We start from the raw sequence: 12,348 nt of genomic DNA on the forward strand, positions 1-12,348 counted from the left end.
CACAGCGGCCTAAGGTGGGCCAGCGCGGGACACCTCATTACCCACATACGGCACCCGGATCTCAAACGGGACCTCGCTGTGCCAAATACGACAGCCGTTCCACATGAGACCTTTTTACCAGTTCTCTTTCTAATGCGGTCGGCGTCTTAGAAGCAGCTTTTTTATTATAATATATGAATATTATCGTCCTTTTTTCTCCTTTTCCGTCGTTACCAAGCTGCTGCAAAATACATGGAGGTATATTCCGTCACTGCAACTAAATGAATGGCAGTTTTTTTTGCCATTTCACTTCTTTTATTTATGAAGCACCTTCAACGGTCTGTAATGTAGATAATAAATGCATTATGTTGGAGTTACAAATATGGTACTATGTTACGCTTTCTCATATTTTTTTTCTTTTTTTTTCAGATGAAAACCAAATTCTGTGGCACAAATTTCGTGAGGTTAAGTTGTTGTTTGGTATTGCTTACGATTTCCATTGTTGCTAGTTAATGCGTGTGGTTTCCGGCGTTTTATGACCCACGTTTATTACAACATTTCACTTACACTTCTCACTTGCATTTTTCACTGTGTGATCAACATGTGTTTGTTTACAGTGTGTAGGGTTGCCAGCTGTAGCTCTGTGTTTATCTTTCGTTTTTTGTTTGTGTTGTGCGTGTGGTGCGTGTTTGCGTGTGTGACTGCTTACGTTGATTAGGTCGTTAATTACTTTCTTTTTCATTGCACAGAGCTCTTTCTATATGAAAGTTTTCCTGTAATGTCAGGAGTTTTTTGTTGTAATGGTTCACTCTAATAATTTTCATGTATTGTTTCACGTTGGATGTTTTGTGTCGAAGTTTTATCACGTGTTCAGCAAAGGTAGAATGACTATTTTCGTACTTCCAGCTTCTTATATGTTCTTTATACCTAGCTTTGAAATTCCAGCCTGTCATCCGCAAAAATACCAATTCAGATTCTTCGCATTGTAACTGGTACCTAATGCTTGGTATCTATCTTGTTTGTTTACTGTTGTTTGTAAATGTGACTGGAGTGTATTTCTTGTTCTGTAAGCAATATATAATTCCTGTTTCGTTATATACTTTCTATTTTGTGTGTTTCTTCTTTGTCTTTGTATGTGCTGTAGTTTCTGTGCGGTTCTGTAGTGTTTGTGTTTTCTACTTGTTGTCATTTTTCTTTAGTAATGTTTTGATTTTTTGTTGAGTTTTTGTACTATACGGGTGTCTTTCAAAGATATCTACATCTACATCTACATCCATACTCCGCAAGCCACCTGACGGTGTGTGGCGGAGGGTACCCTGAGTACCTCTATCGGTTCTCCCTTCTATTCCAGCCTCGTATTGTTCGCAGAAAGAAGGACTGTCGGTATGCTTCTGTGTGGGCTCTAATCTCTCTGATTTTATGCTCATGGTCTCTTCGCAAGATATACGTAGGAGGGAGCAATATACTGCTTGACTCTTCGGAGAAGGTATGTTCTCGAAACTTTAACAAAAGCCCGTACCGAGCTACTGAGCGTCTCTCCTGCAGAGTCTTCCACTGGAGTTTATCTATCATCTCCGTAACACTTTCGCGATTACTAAATGATCCTGTAACGAAGCGCGCTGCTCTCCGTTGGATCTTCTCTATCTCTTCTATCAACCCTATCTGGTACGGATCCCACACTGCTGAGCAGTATTCAAGTAGTGGGCGAACAAGCGTACTGTAACCTACTTCCTTTGTTTTCGGATTGCATTTCCTTAGGATTCTTCCAATGAATCTGAGTCTGGCATACCTCCATAACATTATTGTTACCTCGTATGGTCAATCTCCAGTCTTGGATGGGTTAGGTTGATTTGGTGGAAGAGACCAAACAGCGAGGTCATCGATCTCATTGGATTAGGGAAAAATGGGAAGGAAGTCAGCCGTGACCTTTCAAAGGAACCATCCCGGCGTTTGCCTGAAGCGATTTAGGGAAATCACGAAAAACCTAAATCACAATGGCCGGACGCGGGATTGAACCGTCGTCCTCTCGAATGCGAGTCCAGTGTACAAACCACTGGGCCACCTCGCTAGGTCAAAGCCAATCTTCTCTATCACTATTTGTGATAGGTATATTCTTGTTTGCTTCTGGCGCTTCGTCTCTCGAAAGCTGGAGTTTTATTCTATTTCAGACCCATTGTGCAGTGGAAACTGGAAGGTAAACTGAGATAATACTTTCAATCGGAGGGCAACTGAGCACACGAACCACGTCATTTTAGGACGAGATATAAATTTAGTGTTGTTACCAATGCCATACACTTCCTTGGGCGTAAGTTACAATTGTCAGTTTCAGCGTATCCATCCTAACACAATTCTTCTGATAATAGTTTTTCTTTACATATCATGTATAATGATCAGACTACATAGCGTGTTAACACAAATTACTAGTTGCAAGCCAATAAGACTATCAGCAGGCTAATAAGATTTAAATTTTAGAACAATTGTGCCCTTGAAAATACATCGTGTGAATATAAGTGCTTCTTTCGACCGTTCTCAGGTGTTTCTATGCGATTTTAACATACAGACACTAATTAAAGAAATTTAATTTTAATGACAAGTGTGCGAAACCACACAGTATCGATCTCATATCAGTAGGGTTTCGTACAGTTTCCTCTCCATTTTTCTAGCAGATTAAAGCCTCTCAAGGAAGTTAGGAAGTGGACATGGCAACGTGTGATCGACGAAAATCGCATTAAGTCTAAATCCGCATAGCCAATGGAAATCTGGACGCCACTGTTATTGAACACGAGTTGGTTTTTTTAAACCCACATTACACGGCGATGCGGGCAGATGTCGTCTTTTACGAATGCTGAATGCATGAAGTCGGAAGTATGTGATCGCTAGCGATCGAAAAACAACAACCCAAAAAGGATTAACAAGGACATTCCCGTGGGAGGGGGCTAGGTAGTGTGCGCATGTGATAGGTTGGAACCGGTTTCGCAAAAAGTAGTGAGGCGTTTGGCTATCTGGAGGCCTTGACGAGATCTGACTTATCGCAATGAAGCACAAATGTTTTTACAGCAATTTGAAGTGGGCCATTTGTTATGACTTTTGGGCTCTGGGCTTGAAACTGTCATCTTGCGTTGTTTTGGAGATCATCGGCGGAACTTTCTAGGAGTCTGCTGGGTGCGATGTACAATGGTTTCCTTTCAAGTGGCCATCGGACTGGAAGATTGCTACTGGGCGTTTGCTAGTGGTATAGGCGTACTCACCTGTGGTCTACGGATGTCGACGCAGTAGCTCAGAGTGTTCGGTCAGATGCGGGTTGTAGACTGTAATATAAAGAATTAAAAAAAAAAAAAAAAACTGGGTAAAATATTCAGCGATCAACTTCAAAGAGTGTCACGAGATGTCTGCCCGGACCAAATGCCGAGAAAAACTATGAAGAAAATTGAATAAAGGAAAGCAGGTAGGGCTGTAGCTTCTTTGACCGTTGATCAAAACGTTCTCGGTCCCGGGTTCAAACCACGCCACTACTTAAATTTTGAATAAAAACCATCATCTATGGCCCTCACTCTGCCAAAGGCCTTGTCAAAGACGTTGGACATTGGTTCAGGGCACTCTCTTGCCTCTAGGGCTGGGAAACTGTCCCTAAAAGGTGCAAGAATCAACAATGAGGTTGCAGAAGGCGATGGAAAACACTACATCAAAGAACTATAACGTGTATCACAGAAAATGTGGCCTGTAAATGAGAAAAGGATCATGATGACCTGTTCATTGGCAAGAGACTTGCGACTTGTCCCCTACTCGGATCTTTGGAATGGGACTGCCGTAAGTAAAACATTGAATAGCCATCGAAAGTATAACATTCTACGAGTCGGAGCGAGGAATGTCAGAAGTTTGAACGTGATAGGGGAGCTAGAAAATCTGAAAGAGGAAGTGTTAAGGCTCAATATAGAGATAGCGGGGAACAATGAAGTGACATGGAAAGAAGACAAGGATATCTGGTCATATGAGAATAAGATAATATCAACAGCAGCAGCGAAGGGTATAACGGGAATACTATTCTTTGTGAACAGTAAGGTAGGGCAGAGAGTGGATTACTGTGAATAGTTCAGTGATAGGGTTATTGTCAGCAGAATCAACAGCAAACGAACACTGACAACAATGGTTCAGGTATGCGTGTGACGTCGCAGATAGAATTTGAAGAGAGAGAGAAAGCACATAAAGATATTGAGCGGGTAATGCAGTTGGTAAATGCAGATGGAAACTAATAGCCCCTGGGACTTGGAAGGTGGTTGTAGGAGAGGGAATAGAAGAAATGGTTACGGGAGAATATGGGCTTAGTGGTAAGAACGTTGAAAGGAAAAACACAGTTGAGTTCTGAAATATATTTCAGCTAATAATAGCGAAAACTATGCTCAAGAATCAAAAGAGGAGGAACTATACTTGGAAAAGGCCGTGATGATTCCAGTTAGATTAGTCATGGTCAGGCAGAGATTCCCAAATTGGATGTTAGATCATAAGGTGTACCCAACAGCAGATATAGACTCAGATCACAGTACAGTAATGATGAAGAGAGACTGTGGTTTAAGAGACTAGCCACGAAGAATCAATGCTCAGAGATGTGAGATACGGGAGATGTAAGGAGTCAAATGATACGTTTGAAGTTCTCTGAGGTTATAGATATTGCGGAAATGAATAGCTCAGGAGGGACTTCAGTTGAAAAAGAATGGAGGAAATTAAAAAGAGCAATCACAGAAGGTGGAAAGATAAACATAGCTACAGTGAAGGTAACTGTGAGGAAACCATGGGTGACAGGGGCAATAGCGTACTTCAGTTTATCGACGGAAGGAGGCAGTACAGAAATGTTCAGGGCAATTCTGGTATACTCAAAGTCACTCAAGAATGACATAAATAGGAAGTGCAGGGAAGCTAAGGCAATATGGCTCAATGAAAAATGTGAAGACATCGAAAAAACTGATTGTCGGAAGAAACGACTATGCAAACAGAAATGAGTGAAACACAGCCTACGGTGAAATTGAGACCAAGCATAATTACACTTTTAAATGGAGAGGAAAGAACGGATAGGTCGAAAGAGTATATCGAGCGCCTCTATTAAGGTGAAGACTTGTCTGATGATATCAGAGAATATGAAATAGGAGTCGATAGGGAAGTGATAATAGATCCAGTATTAGAAACAAAATTTATAAGAGCTCTGGTAGACTAAAAATCAAATACGGCAGAAGGGATAGATAATATTCCATCGGAATTTCTAAAATTATTGGAGGACGTAGCAACAAAACAACTGTTCGCATTGGTGTGTGGAATGTATGAGACTGGCGACATGCCATCAGATTTTCGGATAAACATCATTCATTGAATTCGGATTATATCAAGTGGCGTCAAGTGTGAGAATTGTTGCACAATCAGCTTAACAGCTCGTGCACCCAAGTTTATGACAAGAATAATACACAGAAGAATGTGAAGGGAAATTCATAATCTGTTAATGGCAATCAGTTTGGTCTTTGGAAAGGAAAAGTTACCAGAGAGCCGTTTCTAATGTTGCGGTTGGTAATGGAAGCGAGACATGTTTGCAACGCACTGCATTAATTTCTAAGAGCGAAAATTGCAGCATACTTTTGTAAGCAGGAGTTTATCACGCGTGTTTATTTTCAGCCTTTCGATTTCCTGCCAAAGTAATAACTTCTATTACTTGATTAAAGAAATACATCAGATAGTTCTTATATGGCGAGAAGAAATACAAAAAGCTATAAGTACAGGCATTTGCTATTAAGCTGTGATATTTATAAATTTGTTGACCTTTCAGTTTTGTGGTAATATATCCGGAACTGTGTTCGTGATACAGTTGAAGGTTACGCAAATCAAAATCTGTCACATCTAAATGTTGGCATAACATTGTCAATTTCATGACAGAAAAAAAGGTTCGGACACACGTGTTGAACCAAACATTGAAATATATTAGCTAGTTGTGTAATACCACAACCCTTTGGGGATCCTACATCCATTTACCAGTCTCATCCCCACTCTCCCGATGAGGCAATATGCATCAAATCATTACGCTGCTTTGATTTTGTCTTTTTTGGTCATCTGGATTCGAATACACGGAAGATATTCTTTTGCAGCAAATTAATAATTAGCATTAATTGAAGCTATTTTTTGACATTTTTTACGTTGGATCTCACCAATGTGCAGAATGAAGGAAACATGTTGGGTTAAAAGCTGATATACCATCACAATTTGTACATTATGCAAACTTCAGGCAGATGGTAGGAATAAAATTGCTATTGTAATTGTGGAGTAATTAACGATTGAATTCCCGATATTTCTAGCCATCGAAAGAGAGCTATTTTTATGTTTTCAAACAAATAAAAACGAATTGTATCCGTAATAGAAATATGACACGAAAATTTTTCAGTCACTATGAAGGATACTAATGTTTTAATTGGTGTTAGTTAATGTATTTGTAATTACGACTGTATAGAAATGTAAAGTTTTGCTCGCACAAAATATAATTAATTGAATCTCGGACTATCATTCAATAAAACTAATCCCTCTGTTCATCTGAAAATGATGGGATGATTATCCTTTAAGTAAATATCCCCATCTAACATGCCTAATAGCGAACACCTTATTTGTCTCACTTAGAGTTTTAAATAAGTGAGACAAGTAAGGTGCTCGCTGTTAGGCATGTTCGGTGGGGATACTTCACACGATGAGCATATGTGCTTAAAGTTGTAAAGGTTATCCTTTAACTTTATATACCCAACCGAGTAAATTTCCTACCATTTAATACAATTTGCGTATAGTTAATACACATACGGACTTCATCTACATAATGCTTAGTTTGCTTACAATTACGGTTATCAGCTCCCATCGCCGCAATGGATGGTATATATTCTGTACCCTACGGAACGCACTTGCGACGCTATCTGTCGGCAGCTCCATGCCCACACACACACACACACAGGGCCAGTAATTTACGGGAATTGCCTGACATGTGCGTAGATATCTGATGCCAGTTACTTCTGGAAAACTATCAAGGACTCGGCGAATCCATGCTATGCAGAATCGGTGTCATATTGCATTTCAAAAGTGAAGCAACACGCGTTCTGACTCACCAGTGTATACCCTAATGAATATATGTAGTATAAGAACTGTTGCTTTGGATAACATTATATTAAGCAGTTTCTTCATTACGTTCTTGTATAATGTGAGTAATGACATCTAAATGTGAAATGTGTAACAGCAGTAGAGAAGTTACCGCTGTGGAGAAGAAGTTGACTGGTCAGGGGAAGAGCGAGAGACAGAAGTGTAAGATTACCATTTGAGCTAGGAATAAAACATAAATAGAAACGGGTAAGAAAAGCCTGGCTAGATTGCAGAGATACTGGTTACCCGTTGGACCGAAGAAAGGCAACTGCAGTATGCCAGGAGGGAGCCTTGGTCTCTTTTTGAATGGAGAGTCGTTTTGGGTAAGCTGCGGTTTACAGGGCAGTTTGTTCCCCAGCTGTACGGCTGAGATAGGAAAGGACATACTTAGTGTTGTGCTGATCGTATCCAATCTGGTATTGCAATTACGGAACGATGGTAGGTAACTGATACGTAAGGAATGGGTCTGAGGGAATCAGTGACTAAGGAACCGATGAAGCGCTCAGAGAATGTGAAAATCATGTCGCCCATCTGGTAGCATCCAGGTTAACGATGATAAGAACTGGAACAAACAGACGAATGTTACACACATATCTTACCAAATTTACATAGCTAGCTCGAGTCTACTCGAGATTTCACCATTTGTATTGTATTGAACTACATCACCGCAGTAAGATTTGGTAGGACTAAAGATTCGAATAATTTTCTTTTTTAATTTTGAGGTGGAAATAATTTTGTAAATTTTTGGATTCCATATAAGCAAGAAAGAAATTTGCTACATCCTACAACAAACTTTTCGCCCCAAATCATTTATTCATTAAGATTATGCCGAGCTATTTTACTGTTTTTGACAGGTTAATAGCACACCATTAAGAAACTGTGGACTAACTGTTACACGAAAACTTCAGCTGATCAACTATCGTGTGATGATTTCTTAACGTTTGGTTCACATCCAGTTTTGTATCTGAAATTGGTAGAGAGCTGGTGCTGAGTGATAAGGTGCTGCGACAGAATGCGTTTATTCAAATTAAAGCAAAGCACTTTATTTAGACAAGTAGAAAATTTCACAAATGTAAAATACACCTGACAGGAGCAGCTTATACCTGTAACATTCATTAATGTGACTTTACAAAAGAATAATTGTGGCAGATTTTGCTAACAAACCTGAACGGAACAATGGCATCAGTATTAAGAAACGCTTACAACAAGATTTAATTGCAGTATAAGACAAGCAACTGTTGGCAGAATTTAAATAGCTCAGCATTAAAACAGCGTCTACCAAGAAGACTCACTATCACAACTGAAGAAAAGCAATTGCTGTCAGGATTTAATAAATTGATCCAATGATTTAAAAAGCAACTGACTGCCAGGTTTACTGTTACAACTTAAGTAAAGCAACTGGTGAAAGGATTAAATGAAATAGTCACTAAGCACATCAGCCACTGTCAACCCGATTTTGTGTTAGTACGCAAAAGTAGTAAACTGTGACAAATTTTAACACAATCATCAATGCAATGAACAGAACAGCGATTGTCACAAGTTACACAAAGCAGCTATTGGCAGAATTTAATAGAATAACAGAAGAAAGGAACCAATTAAAAACTGCCCCACAAGATTTACTGTTAGAACTTACAAAGAGTAACTGATGGTAAAAGTTAGTAAAAAATGATCTAAATAATTAAACAGCAACTTTCAAGCAAATTTACTGTTATAACTTACAGAACGCTTGCCCAGGTTTCGGGATCCATCAGCATACAAAATAAACAGATAGAATTACAAGAGCCCATTTCTGTAACACAAGGAACACAGGTGAACAATCCAAACTTTTACATGATATACATATACAGAACAGGCTACCCTGAGATTAAGGGGCCTCTTGTCCACACAAAGGCACAATAAATGAATATTTAACTACCAAATCACAGTAGTGACTTAAACTGTACACTGATTTGCCACATAAGCAGAGCCCGAAGTTAACACAACCTGACTTTGCCTAGTGGCTCCACTGATACTGTAAGAGTAATAACAAACTATCAGCAGGAAATTACTTAGTGGAAGACCTGATACGACTAGCTCACTGAGGTTACTGCACTTCTGAAACGTATTTGGGTAACCAGGGCAGTGGCCACAGAGATGACCAGATCACATAACAAAATAACAGGCCTAAACAGAAAGCTAACTGTCATTTCTGAGAATCGATAAACAAACCAGCAGCAGCCCCTAAATAACTGAGACTGCTAGAAGGAGAGTGCTTTCACCATAAAGCTGTCATCCAGGATCCAACAAGCCGTAAACCACAGGCATCCCTTACGACCAACGATTGGAACTGACTGACAGGTACTGAAGCAGCCACCCCAGCTTCCACAGAGTTTCTCCAATAACTCGAAGTAAAAACATGGTAGAGGCCCAACCGCCAGGTAGGAACAAATATCACATCAGGCGTACTTCAGCAGCCAAACAGCAATAACCGGAATATCAGAACAGCGCAGACCAGCGCAGACCTGCCACCGGCCCAGAAGATCCTGTCTTCGCTCGCAACTCGCTGCCTCACCATCATCATAGTCGTGTGACCAGGGCCTCCCGTACGGTAGACCGTTCGCCAGGTGCAAATCTTTCGATCTGACGCCACTTCGGCGCCTTGCTCGTCGTTGGGGATGAAATGATGATGATTAGGACAACACAACACCCAGTCCCTGAGCGGAGAAAATCTCCGACCCAGTCGGGAATCGAAACCAGGCCCTGAGGATTGACATTCTGTCGCGCTGAGCACTCACCTACTGGGGGCGGACAGCTCACTGTCTGGTAGGAACTGATAAGACACTGCTGACCACTGCGGCTGGAGTCTGCGTTGAAAAGATGGCCGATGCACAGTGACCAGTTTTTGTCCAATGCGCTGGGCGAGTTTATTCGTTTTTTCGGAAGGGGGGGACAACACTGTTTGCCCCATTTCAGTAGGTCAGCCACGCACTGCGGTTACAGAATCGAGGAGCACACCCTGTAATCTTTCTCTAACGATTTTACAGAAACAGTTTCTAAAGAAATTCATTTTTGCGTTACTTAGAGCTTTATATGTTAGCTTTCATGATAACGTGGCCATACTTCGTTAATGTTCATAGGTACTTTCATATTTACGTTTAAGTAAGATACTATGTAGAATTCGAAAAAGTTTTCAATGAGAAATAGGTGTCACCATGATTTTGCGTTTGCTGCGTATTACATAATATGTAATTGCATATAAAATTTAACTAACGTATTGAATTTTGCTTTATACTTGAGTCGAAGTCTCTATCAGTCACCAATCTCGAGAAAATCTATCTGATGTAGCACACTCATTTGTGATCGTATACGCCATCGACAAATCCAGAATCAGATATAAACATTCCTCACACTTCATTAATGGTGTCAGATATCGAAATGAGATTTTGGTAAATCATTGCATGCAAATATGGGACCATTTTTGCATGTGGTTATAAAGTAAAACTTCATTATCTACCGTGTTATTCCACTAATTACAGACTTTTTCGATGAAAGAATATAATTCTTAAGGGCCATCTATAGCTGGCGAAACGAGATATGCTGTGGGTTTTGGAACGGCATTAGTGGAGACATTATACATTTATTTTGTGCCAAATATGTGTTCTTCCGTAAGCTATTGATCTTACTATTTCTCAGTTCCCCACTTAATAAACTTAATTAGTAACGGTTTCAGAATTCGGTCGCAATTGCGTCTGCGCAATATATTAGTGAGGTAACATTGTGTAAACGGCCCTGTGGTTTGGCAAAAGAAACAAATTTCAACATGGTAACAAGAGAAATACAGGCTTTACTCAAAATTCGCCACGCATACCGTTTCTACGTGAGTCACAAATGGTTAACAAGCCAGGCGAAGATAAATCGCTACTTTTGTTGCATTTTCAGTGGAATTCTTTCTAGATACGACGGTAAGTCAATTATTATCCGCAATTTAGTTATATTTTTGTTTATTTTTGTAGTACTGTCGTTTTATGTTGATGACGCATGCTTTGTTTATTTGTTGTTATACCTTTTCCACTTTCAAGCTGCTATGTTAGTTTCGATATCGCTGCTGTGCTGTTAATCATGGCTGCTCCGCTGTCTATTTGCACCAAATAAGAGCAACGTCCAGCGATCTGTTTTTTGTGCTCGGAAGGCGTATCAGAGGCCGCAATTCTTCGAAGACTTTAGGTACTGTATGGTAACAGTGTTTTGCCACAACGGAGTCTCTACGAAAGGATTGAAAAATTCCGAAGTGGTCGCACAAGTGTTACGCACGATGAAGGAGCCGGACGAACGTTTACCGCCACAAATGATGAAACCATTGAGCGTTCACGTGAAATGATTCTCTTAGACAGACCATTAACTGTTGACGAAGTGGCACGTCGTCTGCAAATCAGTCACGGTTCTGCCTACGAAATCATCCACAACAGACTTGGATTTCATAAAGTTTGTGCAAGATGGGTCCCAAAACAACTCACAGAGTAGCATAAGCAAACGCTCTTGGACATCTGCAAAAACGTTGGTATCGAATGGTAAGGAAGAGGACAGCTTCTTAGACAGGATCATTACTGGTGACGAAACAAGGATCCATCATTACGAGCCGGAGAGTAAACGGCAGAATGGAAACATCCAAATTCGCCGTCCAAGAAGTTCAAGATCTAACCGTCTGCAGGAAAAGCGGCACAACAATAAACAGTGTACATTACAGTGAGATGCTTACTGCCAGGCTAAAGCCTGCAATTCTAAGCCAACGCCGAGTATTGTTGTCAAAACATGTTGTGTTGTTGTAGGCAATGCCCGCCCTCATACTCCTGCCCACACAGCTGAAACGCTCCAGAAACTCATATCTGAAGTACTGGATCATCCTCAATATAGTCTCGATCTTGCCCCTCTGACTGTCACTTGTTTGGTCCACTCAAACAGGCATTAAGGGGTCGCCGACTTGCCTCGGACGAAGCAGTGAAAGAAGCGGTGCATTCCTGTTTCGCAGCTCAACCGAGACCGTTCTTTTAAGAGGGCATCAGGAAGCTTGTACAACGGTGGACCAAGTGCGTTGAGCGGCAAGGAGACTATGTCAATAACTGATGTTCTTGTACGTTTCCTATTTGATTAGAATAAAATTTTATAACTACTTTGAGGGTAAGATTGACTTACCCTCGTACTAACCAAAGCAGAGGAGAAAAACCTTTTTGAATGGTCACCATT

The sequence above is a fragment of the Schistocerca piceifrons genome, chromosome 2, assembly GCF_021461385.2.
Source record: "Schistocerca piceifrons isolate TAMUIC-IGC-003096 chromosome 2, iqSchPice1.1, whole genome shotgun sequence".
NCBI classification, from domain to species: domain Eukaryota; kingdom Metazoa; phylum Arthropoda; class Insecta; order Orthoptera; family Acrididae; genus Schistocerca; species Schistocerca piceifrons.